General features: G+C 50.7%; 1 protein-coding gene across 4 annotated transcripts in view; it reads left to right on the top strand.

The window, feature by feature from the left end:
* Positions 1–334: 334 nt before the first annotated feature.
* RHBDF1 (rhomboid 5 homolog 1) overlaps positions 335–11,052 on the top strand; it is a 37,819-nt gene continuing 27,101 nt past the window's right edge. Inside the window, exons 1-2 of one of the 4 annotated variants that reach the window (XM_040593635.1) lie at positions 469–573; positions 1,121–1,293. The gene's annotated coding sequence lies outside the window, so the exon portion shown is untranslated. Of the gene's footprint in view, positions 574–810; positions 1,092–1,120; positions 1,294–11,052 lie in introns of those variants that run through there. The other 3 variants (XM_040593633.1, XM_040593636.1, XM_040593634.1) reach the window with 3 other exon arrangements.

Here is an 11,052-nt window from a genome sequence, read left to right as displayed (position 1 = left end):
CCTCTGTGTCCCATCGTGCCGAGCTCGGCTCTCCCCCCGGGGCTCCCTCGGCTCTGCCTGCTCTCGCAGCCGGGCGCTGCGGGGAAACGCAGCTTCCAGCAGCCCGAGACTAACGGGACCTGGAGCTGCACCCCCCGCTCGGCCGGGGGTGGGCGGTTGCAGCCCCCAGGGAGCGCTGGCCACCCGTGAAGCCGACCCCCAAAACGCCGGCGGTGGAGGCGGGGGCTCCACGCCGGGGCTGCGGGGGCCGCGGGCGGGCCGGTGGCTTCCGCCCGGCGCGGCGCATTCCTGCACCGTGAGTCAGGGCGGCGGCGCGGCGCTATGCGTCGTCCCGCGGCCCCGGGCGCTGGCACTTCCCCGGCGGGACTCAGGCCGCCGAACGCCGCTCGGTTCCCGTCTCCCATTTGCATGCCGCGGCTGTGAATGGCGTGCCCGGCCGGCCGGCCCCTGGCACGGGGGAGGAGTCTCCGCGCCCTCCGCGGGCCGAGCTCGGCGGAGCCGGTCCCTTAAACCGCACTGGGGGGCGGCCCGACCCGAGCGGCGCTTCGCCGCTGCGTTCCACCCGCCTTTACGGTGAGTCCCGGGGCTGAGGGGTGTGTGGGTGGGTGGGTGGGGGTCGAGGCGGGGGTGCTCCCGGGGTTCGGCGCACACGTGAGTTGCGGGCTCCGTCCCGTCCCGCGGCCCGGCCGCCTCAGCTGCGGCTCGGCAGCCCCCTGCTGGCGGCGCGGCCGTGAGGGGCAGCCCCGCGCTCCGCCGAGGGCCGTTCCCTGCCCGGCTGAGGCGGTGCGATCCGCGCCGCCTCAGCCGGGCAGGGAGCGGCCCTCGGCGGAGCGCGGGGCTGAGCCCGGTGCCCTGAGGTGACGGCGCCGACCCCTGTCAGCCCTGAGAAAATGCCCCCCCCCCCCTTCCCGCCCACCGTCGTGAGGTAAAGCGCGGGCTGGGGCAGCCCTCGCTCGCCTCCCGGTACCTCAGGTGGAGAGCCCGGCCCTGTCAGTGACAGCTGGAAGTAGCAGCGGTTGGATCTGTGGAGAGGATCTGTGAGGAGAAGCGGGGTTTCCCAGCTTTGACCGTGGATTTCTGGACATCGGGAGGTTGGTGACCCTGGTGCTTTCGGCCGTAGGTGAAGGCGCGTGGTCATGGCGTGTTTCAGCTGATCCAAGTCCGCGCTGGAGCAGAAATGGCCCCTCCGCCCCCATCTCTTCCCACACGTTTGCCACCCGCCCTTCCCCTGATGCTGTCACCGCTGTTTCGGCAGCCACTTTGTGGAAAACATACTGCTTTTTACACGTAAAGGTTAGTTTTCCTCAGGACCGAGTCCCTCAACTGACTTTTCACACTATGCGCTGCTGGCACGAAGCAGAGGATCACAGCAGCCCAACTGGAGCCTGAGTAAGGTTGTTGCAGGATTGTGTCCTCGGTGCTGAGTCCCTTCAGGCTCCTCAGAGAGCGACTGTCTTTCCCCTCCATCGCTAGCCCCGCTGTGGCCAAAAAGCCCCTTGTGCACGTTGCAGCTTGTGCTTTTCTCCCCTGTAACTCGGGAGAGGCGAGCGGCAACACAGATGACTTGTGCCTGGTGCTTGTCCTTGTGCACGGGCATGGTTCTGGCTGCTGGTTCTCTTGCCAGGTTGGCTTGGCGGGGTGCTCGGTGTTGGTCAGGGATGCCTCCAGGCCGGGTCTTGGAGTGAGCAGGAAGTTGTTTCCTTTCTTCCTGTTTTTGTCCCCATAGCTGCTGATTTCCTCTGGGAAGAAAGCTGTGTATTCTGCAGTAAAGGAACAAATAGTCGCACGTAACGGGAAGGGACAAGGCAGCAAAGTTGTAGGCGCTTCTGAATGAAGCATGGGACGAGGAAGGAGTGCAGGGTGTTAACTGCAGTAATGCTGACAGACCGGCATAGACAAGTAGCTGCCTTTGTGCCATGACCACAGCGGTAAAAAGGGCTGGCTTGAGGCCAGCTGGGGAGCTGACCCTTGGAAGGAGAATGGGATTTCCACTCCAGTGTGTGGATATATGTTGCTCTCCAGCTCTTCTGTCTTGGTGGTGCAGGTTTTGCAAGAGGAGGTGATAACTCGTGTTAGATTGGTTAATATAGTTAGAAGAAACAGATAAGCTTTCAGATACTTCCTTGAAGTTTTCATTGTTAAAAGGACTTTATGAAAGGCCCTACCTGAAAGCTTGTCTACTTTTTTTAACACTCTGTTGCTCTAATAACTGCTATCATCCCCCTCTCCTGCTGCATCCCTCTTGTATCCTTAGATCCTCGTGGCTACTGCTGGGCAGCCCAGGTCTCCACTGTCTGTGTGCGGATTCTTGGGGAGTTTGGTGCCATTCCTGAGCTGGGACCCTGCCAGCCTCCCGAGAGGTGCTGTGGATTTGGAACAGGTCCTCAGCTTTGTTGTGGTTTCTGTGCTCATCGGTCCTGAGCCCCCCTGGAAGGCAAGCGGCTCTCACGCGTGGTCATCTGTCAGTGGTGTGCCTGATTCTGTGTGTTCCCATGAAAGGAGGTGAATGCGGCGCAGCGTAAAAGCAACTCCCACAAAACTAGTTCTGCTCTGGGACTTCCCATGACAGGCTTTTTTTTTTTTTTTTTAAGCAATACAGTTGCAAGAGATCTCCTACAAACTGGCTTTTCAGGTTCTGGGGAAAGCCATGGGCTGGCCCCGGTCTCAGGAATGTCTTGCTCTGTGCCTGGGTAGGCTTCAGCCAGGGTGATGAGCTTTGGATGTGAAGAGTGCTGCTTGCCTGCAGAGCAGAGCAGGCACCTCTTCTCTAGTGAGCTCGTCCTTCCTGTGGCTTGGTGCTGAGAGCGCATGGCCCTGACGTGTCACCTCAGTCAGGAGTTATGTCCCTCGGAGAGGGTCAGCGCCTCGTCACTGGACTTGGCAGATGGCTCATTTAATTTTTGTGGTGGGGACTGCAGTGAGCCTGCAACTGAGAGAGGTCGTGAGGCAGGAATAGGAATTCCTTTTGGGGTCATCAGTCCTGTTCTTCTGGAATCCAGACCCAGAGAGTAGTCAGCAAGTCCCAGCACGTTGCCCTGAAAGAGGCAGGGTCTGCTGAGTGTGGCATGATAGGACAGTTGATTCTGGGCACAAAGCCCACATGCTCAGATATAATTAGTAAAGATTTAATTCCATTCAGTGTGTCAGATCTCTCTGCAGTGCAAACACAGCCTGGTTAGTGCTGAAGGCCTGAGGTGGGAAACATGACCAGGAGTCCCAGTTTTTCCTCTTCCGTTCAGTGTATCCAGCAAAAAGGCTGGCAGAGCACTCCGTGTGCTGCTGGGGATGCTGCCCACTGAGTGAGACTGGCTGTGAGCTGAAGATCCTGGTGTTTCTCTGTATCTCTAGCAGAACAATCTTTGACAGGATTCTTCCCTTGTGGTTGTTCCCTTTCTTCCTTAGTTTTCCCTTTCTTCCTTAGTTTTCCCTGGATGCTTTGGCATCCCATGAAGACCATGTGCTCTTCTTGGAGGTTCCAGCATTAATTGTGACCCAGTGTGACACTTCTCTTAATTGCTGTTCCTGCAGCCACCTGCCTGTTGCTGGTATATGACCCATTTTCGTAGAAACACTTAAAACTCAAGGATGGGTTCCTTCCTAAACATTTTCCCTGAACTGAGATGTGGATTAGTATCCTGTCTTTTCAGCTGAAGAGGTGCTGGGCTCCAGGTCTAACTTTATCGTCATCTAGTTGGAATGAAATGGACATGAAATGTGCAGATCCCAGCTGGTTTATTGTAAGGTTGCCTCCCTGATGCTGGGTATGTACCTGTTGTAGTTTTAAGTAACCCACAGAACGCATGTCTTGTCTGCCTGCTCAGAGAAGTGTGTTGGATCCTCTCTGCTGAGAGTGTGACAATGTCTCAATGTGTGCTGTAGCCTGAATTTAGTGGGACTTGTGTTGTGGGTAAAATGTCCCAATGCTGCTGGAAAATAGAGTGAAGATGGTTTCTTTCTTCAAAGGAGGGGAAGCCCTGCTGTTCAGGGTAGTGGTCTTCTCAGTGGTTGGTTTTTTTTTAATCTTTGTGGTTTGTTGTTTTGGTGGTTTTTTTTTTATCTTTTGGTTTGCTTATTTTTTGCCTTGTTCAGAACCAGCAGACAAACCAGTTGAACTGAATGAACATGAGGACCTGTTGCTTACTCCACTAGTGTCCAGTGATTCCTCTCTGAGGTCAGCACCCACCATGCAAGTGACAGAAAAATATTTAAAAAGGACAATCCTAGTCCTGCAGATATTAGTCCCAAGGGATCAGGGAGGCAACAGGCAAGAATTAACCTTGGAGGGAAATGAATCTGTTAGACAGCATTTCCCATTGTCATGCTGGCAGCTCTTTCTGTGTCCTTGAAGAACCCCAAACTGATTTGGTATGTGATGTGTGCTCTTGCCGCCCAGGCCTGCTTGCACGAAGTCATAGAGGCCCTCACTCCAATACAGCATGGGGGGGGAAAGACTTGCCTGCCAACCACTCTGTTTTCACAGGCTGGCTTGACTGTGCCTTTGGGAAGGTCTAGGGGCAACCCTGTGAGAGTAGCATTTCCACAGGGAGCAGTGGAAATTGTGTCTGTGCTGAGATTGCCCGTTGTCGTGTCCTTGTTAGCTGAACTTCAGGGGTTTCTGATCGCTTGCTCCTTTTTTTGGTCCTGCTCATCTAGCTGCCATCCAGGAGTAGTTGAAGCCCACTTAAGATCCCATGTCTCATACTTGCTGTTTTCAGTCCATACTGCAGTAGGAACGAGGAAGTGTGTTTTTTTTTTTTTTTTAATGTGTGTTGGGATGTCACAATGAGCAAATGAGTAGCTGAGTTTTTGAATAAATCACCCAAAGTATGGTCAATCCTTCTGAATAACAAACGGTGGTAATTTGCTACTTGGTGAAGGCGGAGAGCTTACTCTTCATGTTAAGGTTAACTTAAATCTCCTAAAGCTACCGAGTGCGAGTTCCATTGGTTGTGTGCTCTGTTTGCTGCAGAGACAGCAAATGTCAGATTGACATAAGGCTTGTTCTTGCTGAAATTTGCTTTGGGTGCACTCTTCAACTATGTAGATGAACCATTTGTTTCAAATATAATTAAAGCTATTTTTTGCATACCATTGGAAGCGTTAGAACTATTTTGATGTAGACCTGAGCAGCGGATACTCAAATTCTCAAATTCTGGGGCCTTTAGCAACAAATAGACCTTGCCCTAGTAATCAGAGCATCTCTAAAACACAGCGATTATTAAAGGAAATGTAATTTCTTCTCAGTGAACTAAGAAGTATCATTACAAAACACTTCCCTGGCACAGTACAGCCTTCCCAAGGGGAGAAGAGATATCAAGACATGCCTGATCTTGCCTTTTCTGGAAAGCCTACCTTTGCCGCCTCCTCCCCTTCCTGTTTCCACATTGCTGAGAGACAGCCCCTTGCTCTGCTGGTCAGCAGCAATCCCTACTTTGAAGGTGGTGTTTTTTTTTCTTTAAAAAGGAACAATCTGTATGAGGTCATCCTGAAGCTGTGCAGGACGCTGCTTTTACTGTTCTACAGATCCAACGCTTACTTGGCTTTGACTCAATGAAAGTTATAACAGCTTGAATTTTAAAATCTTGAGGGCTCAGGCAGCTGCATTGATGACTAGAGTTTCCGTATTTCAGGAGTTATTGCCCTGTTGCAGGCAGCACATGGGAGGTACTTTTCTCTGTCAAATTCAAAGCCCAGTGCGTTAAAGTGAACTGTAGAAGACAGCAGGCTGTGAGTTGTTTTGCCAGAAAGTGTGAGCATACCTTCCTATTCTCTGACTACTCTGGGACTGTAATTTCAGGGAGAGCAGTGAGAGAGAACGTGCCATTCACTCAGATTGAAGAAGTGTGGTTCACTTAGGTTTTTAATTTGGTTTGCTAAAACAAAGTTAGAATTTGATTGTTTCTATTTGCGTTATAAATGAGTTGGTGTGTTGGGCACACATGAACATACACATGTGTACACATACCTGCAGAGCAAGACTAAGCTCTTCTTGCAACTGCTTTCCAGTTAGACAAAGTAGGAGATGGTGTGTGGCTGGCTGTCGAGCGCTAGCAAGAGTAGAAGTCAGACTCCTGTGTCCCTTGCTAAATCTGCTAATGCTTGGGAAGAGCAGCTCCAGCTGAACCAGCTCTGCTCTGAGTCCTTGGCTATTTAGTTGTTGCTTTGAAGGATCTCCACTGAGCCTCATTGCTGTGGGCATTGCTGGTGGATGCAGGCTTGTCCTCTCACTTGGATCCAGGTGAACAGAACTGTGGTTGTGTTGGAAAAAACAGGTGTGTGATGGTGAGTGAAGATGCTCTGAATTTCAAAGGAACGTGGAAAGAAAGCTGGCTTGAATGGCTCAGATGCTGCGGCTTCCATCCTTCCTGAATATAGTCCGTCTTCTGGTGGCTCCAGTGTTTGTTATTGTTATTTCCTCTAAGATTTTTTTAGATTGCTATTCAGCATGGTTTTATGTAACTTTCCATAGGAAATGTTGTCATTTGTGGCAGTTTTGATCTCATTTGCCAATGGGGCGTTTTTATTTAGCACAACAAACAGTGATTCTTAGCTGCTTTAGTACAGAGAGCTTTTGCCGTGGAGGTTGGGTGGCTTTTGGTCTAACATAATTCTTGGTTTGGAGTATTGTGATCTTTTTAGGGGAACTTGCTAGTTTTGGCAGTTGCTTTTCCATTGATTGTTTATTGATGTCATATTTTCTAAACGAACAATGCTGTAATCACTAAGAGGCATTACTTTGCCAAGAAAATTGCTCTTGAGGTGGGTGCACTGGCAGCAGCTATTCCAAAAGCAACCAGAGCCAGTGTTTACTGCTGTCTTGAGAGTCGTACCAGTGTTGTGTTCCTAGCTTTCCTTGTCCCGAACACTTACAGTACTTGTGATGCATATGAGGGCTGGTGGAAAAAACTTAAAATGCACAATTCCAGTGAAAAATTGTACCTTTGTTAAAATACAGTGGCAGGATTTTGTTGGGTTTGTCTTTTGTTTTCTTATGTGGGGTCATGGCTTCGCTGACAAAAGCATTTTTGTGCGTCTTACCTTGCTGTATAATTCAAGCAATAACTGTGTCCATGGTACTTGTGGATCAGCCAGTACTTGACAGCACATCTGTTTTACTAGTAATGAAAATAAATCCAGAACAGGGTCTTCTGCAGCCCCATTAATTGTTGCAATGAGTTAAATGCATACTAAAATAGTTTCTGTGATCATGCTTTCCTGCTTCTTTGTTAACAAGGAGCTGAAGAACGTGTAGACCCAGGCAGAGTACTGGCTTTGAGGCTGCTGGGGACCCCAGGGCAAAGGGCTCTGCCAGCTCAGCACAGGCACTGCTAACCCAACAGGCAGCTGTGGCTACCTTGGAGTAGCATGCAAGAACAAGGCTTGTGTAAGTGATTCTGCTGTAGATACGCTTCCAGTGCTGGCAGTCAGTTGTTTATAATTGGAATTGTTAATATTTGAGTTGTTAATGTGATTATACTTGTTATCCATTCTGGCTATGGTCACTGTGGCACCGGACCACCAGTAGTATCCTTGGGTTCCTGCCCAGGCATGCTGAGAAGCATCAGCTGTCTGGTAGCTGTAATGGATCTCTAGGTGGGAAGCCTCTCCTTTTGAGAACCAGGCAGTGCTGACTCTACCAGCTTCCCTAAGGAATGGGAGTGATGGTCAGTGCTGGCTTCTCTCACCCTATGTTTGACATACTGTGACTGGAGCTATGAGCAGGTATTGTCATCAATCTGTGCCCAGACGTAGCCTATAAGTGGCGTGCTGTGACCAGGGTATTGGGATGTGGCTGCTGGAGATGTGGCTGTTGCATGTGGTGGCAGGCTGGTGTTCTCTGTGCAAAGCTGCAGGGTGTGTTCATGGAGAGGCACAAACAGGATGAAGATGCCAAAGTACTCCAGAAGGATTTCCACTGCTCCCTCCTCTTTGTTTGTTATGTTTTATACTCAGACTGTTCCCCTCGCTGGTATCTGGTATCTAGGGGCTGTAGATGGTTCTGTATTGGGTTTACTCTAGAAGGTGGAGTTGGATGCCGATCGCTTGTTGCCTGGGCCCTGTGTGGACTCTGGGGTGCAGGCATGCTGGCTAGTGCTGTGAACCTGCTTCTGTCATCTGGTCACACATGCTTAGGAGATGGAAAAGACAGCCCCTCTGTCCAGTCTGCTCTACTTGGCTCCTTTCCACCTATTTGCTTTGTGGGTGCCACAGGCCATAGATGAGCAGGGGAAACTCATCCCTTGGGAACCCTTCTATGGAAGCTCCCCATGCATGAGGCTCGGCTGTCAGCTCTGGAGAAATCTGTGGATGGTTTGGATGTTTTGATCCCACCAAAAATTCGCTCTGCCTCTGGTGGTACAGTAGTATTTTATTCCTGCTGCACTCAGCACCTGCAGTGAAGGCACTTCTCAGAAGATTATTTAAGCCTCAAGAGATGCAGAACTCACCACCTCCCTTGTGATAATTGTTAGCTTCCTACAGTGCTGCAAGTGTGAGTTTTTGGCCATGTTTTCATGATCGCTTTAAACTGTGCTGCCTTGAGAAGCAGTCCAGTCGTCTGGCTCCAGCTGCTTTTTGTTCCCCTTTCCTTCTGCTGGCACAAGTGTTTGTGGAGCCATGTGGTGACTTGGATCAGGGAAGGAGCTTGGGCTGGAACAAACCGTTTTCTTTGCTGAGCTAATGTGGGTCGGTTCCCAGTGTGGATCACCCAACAGCTGCAGGGATGCCCGTGCCAGCACGAGGAGGGGGGCAACACAGGGCTGGGGGCACTGCTTCTTCTCTTGTCTTGCATCTCTTTCAAGTGGGTGTGACATCTTTATAGCTTGAATTTTGAGCGTTGGCTTCTGCGTTCTTGTTACTATTCTGCCTTTTGTTGCAGCAGACAAAAGGACCTTGAAGATCAGTCAGTTGCCTGTGTGAGTGTTGTTTGTAGGCTGCAGTTGGGGGTCATCTTTTAACCTGTATTTGGAGAAGCTGAACTACAGATCTGGGGACTAATGGGAATCAGAGAGTTTTCTGAGTTCCCTGTTTTTTCTCTGTCTTCTATATAAGGGCGCCAGATCTGGATACCTTTCGGGTCCCATGTGATGCTGCTTTGAAAAGTTTTAATGCTGGTGTTCCAGTAGGAACTTGTTTATTATTGATTTCCATCATGACCTGTAGCTTTTTCTGAAAATCAAGAAAATCAGTTGCTCAAAGGGACATCTGATCTGCGCTCCTGTTCATGAGGTTGACTCATATACATTCGATTTTCAGTGGCAGATGCTTTATTACCTGTATTTAAAACCCTCTGGCTCTGTATATAGCTGAACTTTCTCCAAGTTCAGTGGGTCCCAGTTGAAGCTTTGCAGTCTTGGTGTGCCTCTTGCATACCAGTATCATTCTACAAGGCTTTGCATTGAATCAAAACCCTTGGGTTTTTGCTAGTGTAGCTTCCCGTTTCCTGTCTGCTTGGCCTCTTCCAAGCCAGGAAGTTTCCACTGGTATTTCTCAGTTAATTAAATGAAGTGGTTCACGGTGAGATCCCTCCGCGCTGCTTTGGTTGCTTGGGTAGCCGCAGAAGTTAAAAGACCTTCTCCATAGCAAGCTCCCCAGCTTGGTGGGTTCCTGCTGGCGCAGCTCTGCAATGATGCTGGCGTGCTGCTTTCCCATGATTTACTTGCGTGCTGGTTTTATGGCCACCTGCTCAAGCGTGCTCTTTCTAGGTTGAAAAGAAAACTCTCAGGTGGAAGATTGTGTGCTTTTTAATTCACTCTCTACAAGGCAAAGTCCTCTGTTCCGTTGAAGCCCACGTAAAGGATTTCGGCACCTCAGATCCATTCTTCCATGTTCTGCTTTGACATAAAGTTTTAATACAGTTTGGGTAGGGACAGGTCTTTCCAGTGTGCCACACTGGCCTGCAGGATAGCTATGTCTTTTAATAAGAGGTTGGTTGTTCCCCAGGCCTCCTGTCTGGTCCTTCTCCAGAGGAGAGCACAGGGGCTCAGTGTGCTGTGTGTGTGCTGGCAGGGGCAAATGCAGTTTCCCCGAGCACTGATCTGCTGGGCTGGGGATGGAGGAACATCGTTTCACACAGGCGGGGGACAAAGGTGCTCAGGCTGTAGTTTGATGTTTCAGCTCAGCTGCTATCATGCTGAGCTATCACTGAATAAGCTGGGCCTACCCTTCCTCTCTCAGGTTGCACAGACCTTATCTGAAATTGTCTGAGCCTCTTCAGGATGCCAGATCAACAGGAAATAATTTACTAGGGTTAGTTTTGTGCTGGTAAAACACCTTGAAGTGGCTCACTACAGTAAGGCAAGACTGCTTTTTGGGCAGCAGCTAGCTGTCAGGTTGGTTTGCTTGCAAGCGGAAGGCAGGGGAACCATTGCCTGTGTGATTTGGTGCAGGCTGTTTTAGGCAGTATCAGTCCCTACCATCACTCACAGAGCTTGTGCATGGGAGAGGGCAGTGAGAGGGGCAGTGGGCATGGGGATGGTAGTCCTGCCAGCTCCCTGCTGTGCAGGGCTAAAAGGGCAGCGTGTCTGCCTAGCTTGCTGCCAGGCTTGTGCTCAGGGGTGCCTGGGGTGCTCTGACCCCACCTTCTGCTTGGCAGCCTGTGGGTCTGCAAAGCCTCATGGCATCTCCTCCGAGCTCAGCAGTGAGGGTCAGGAGAGCAGGAGAGCACCCTGCACAGGGCTGCTGGCAGAGCAGTGCTGCTGGCCTTGTTTCATTTCTGAGGTAGTTCTTAGGGGGAGACATGGTGGTGGTCTCAGCTAAAGCCTGGGTGTTGCTGTGCCCTCAACAGCCTTTTCTAGAGTGCAGGGTCACAGGCCTGATCCTTCTTCCTCATCCCTGCCTGCCCTCAGCCCCTCCATCTGGCTTGTTTTAAAGGTCTGGCTTGCGCCTGGTATTTGAGATATTATTTGTAACTTGTTGGGTCTGTTCCATGCTAGATGGTTTTATTGGCAGCCACAAGACTGAAACCCCACTGCTCCTCTTCTCCTTGGGCTTCCTGCCTTTTCCCTGCTGTGCCAGCAGAAATCCTCCTCGAGAGAGAGACACAGCCAGCAG

This window comes from Falco naumanni, chromosome 4, assembly GCF_017639655.2.
Source record: "Falco naumanni isolate bFalNau1 chromosome 4, bFalNau1.pat, whole genome shotgun sequence".
Lineage (NCBI taxonomy): Eukaryota > Metazoa > Chordata > Aves > Falconiformes > Falconidae > Falco > Falco naumanni.
The sequence above is the reverse complement of the archived record's forward strand: the minus strand, read 5'-3'. Positions and strand labels throughout refer to the sequence as shown.